The sequence below is a fragment of the Monopterus albus genome, unplaced genomic scaffold (assembly GCF_001952655.1).
Source record: "Monopterus albus unplaced genomic scaffold, M_albus_1.0 scaffold28.1, whole genome shotgun sequence".
In the NCBI taxonomy this organism is placed as follows: Eukaryota; Metazoa; Chordata; class Actinopteri; order Synbranchiformes; family Synbranchidae; genus Monopterus; species Monopterus albus.
This window is the reverse complement of record NW_018127908.1, coordinates 4,219,448-4,221,188: the sequence shown is the minus strand read 5'-3', so window position 1 is coordinate 4,221,188 and position 1,741 is coordinate 4,219,448.

Genomic DNA, 1,741 nt, shown 5'->3' with positions numbered 1-1,741 from the left:
CCCGCAGTGGGGGAGTTGAGGGGCCCTCAGCTCGTGATGCATCGCACACCCCGCAGAAGGAGGAGGCGGGAGTGCAGAGTACCCGACGTCTCTGACCCGGAGGGTGGGAGGTGCTGGGTTCTCAGCTCGCGACGTGTCGCACAGCCCGCAGTAGAAGAGGAGGCGGGAGCGCCGAGAACCTGACGTCTCTGACCCGGAGGGTAGGAGGTGCTGGGTTCTCAGCTCGTGATGCATCGCACACCCCGCAGAAGGAGGAGGAGGTGGGAGCGCCGAGGACCCGACATCTCTGACCCAGAGGGTGGGAGGTGCCGGGCCCTCAGCTCGTGATGCATCGCACACCCCGCAGAAGGAGGAGGAGGTGGGAGCGCCGAGGACCCGACATCTCTGACCCAGAGGGTGGGAGGTGCCGGGCCCTCAGCTCGTGATGCATCGCACACCCCGCAGAAGGAGGAGGAGGTGGGAGCGCCGAGGACCCGACATCTCTGACCCAGAGGGTGGGAGGTGCCGGGCCCTCAGCTCGTGATGCATCGCACACCCCGCAGAAGGAGGAGGAGGTGGGAGCGCCGAGGACCCGACATCTCTGACCCAGAGGGTGGGAGGTGCCGGGCCCTCAGCTCGTGATGCATCGCACACCCCGCAGAAGGAGGAGGAGGTGGGAGCGCCGAGGACCCGACATCTCTGACCCAGAGGGTGGGAGGTGCCGGGCCCTCAGCTCGTGATGCATCGCACACCCCGCAGAAGGAGGAGGAGGTGGGAGCGCCGAGGACCCGACATCTCTGACCCAGAGGGTGGGAGGTGCCGGGCCCTCAGCTCGTGATGCATCGCACACCCCGCAGAAGGAGGAGGAGGTGGGAGCGCCGAGGACCCGACATCTCTGACCCAGAGGGTGGGAGGTGCCGGGCCCTCAGCTCGTGATGCATCGCACACCCCGCAGAAGGAGGAGGAGGTGGGAGCGCCGAGGACCCGACATCTCTGACCCAGAGGGTGGGAGGTGCCGGGCCCTCAGCTCGTGATGCATCGCACACCCCGCAGAAGGAGGAGGAGGCGGGAGTGTCGAGGACCCGACGTCTCTGACCCGGAGGGTTGGAGGCGCCGTGTCCTCAGCTCACGATGCGTAGCACACTCTGCCAAAGGAGAGGGGAGTCAGCTTGACTCCCAAGAACCACCCTCCCTCCTCACTAACCCTTAGGGGAGGGGGACACACCGCTCAACCTTTGGGAGACAGGCTGAGTCCCCCTGTTCACACCGCCCTCCCTCCTCACTCACCCCTATGGGATGGGGACACACCGCTCGACCCTTGGGAGCCGGTCTGAGGCCCCCAGTTCACGCCGCCTTCCCTCCTCACTGCCCCTTAGGGGAGGTGGACACACCGCTCAACCTTTGGGAGACAAGCTGAGTCCCCCCATTCGCACTGCCCTCCCTCCTCACTCACCCCTAGGGGAGGGGGACCCGCCGCTCAACCCTTGGGAGCCAGGCTGAGTCCCCCGTTTGTGCCACCCTCCCTCCTCACTCACCCCTAGGGGAGAAGGACACGCCGCTCAAACCTTGGGAGCCGGCCTGAGTCCCCCGTTCATGCCACCCACTTTCCTCACTCACTCCTAGGGGAGGGGGACCCGCCGCTCAACCCTTGGGAGCCAGGCTGAGTCCCCTGTTCGTGCCGCCCTGCCTCCTCACCGCCTAGGCTTGGGGGGCCCCGCACGCTCAACCGTTGGTGAGCCTTGGTTGACTGAGTCCCCCCCGA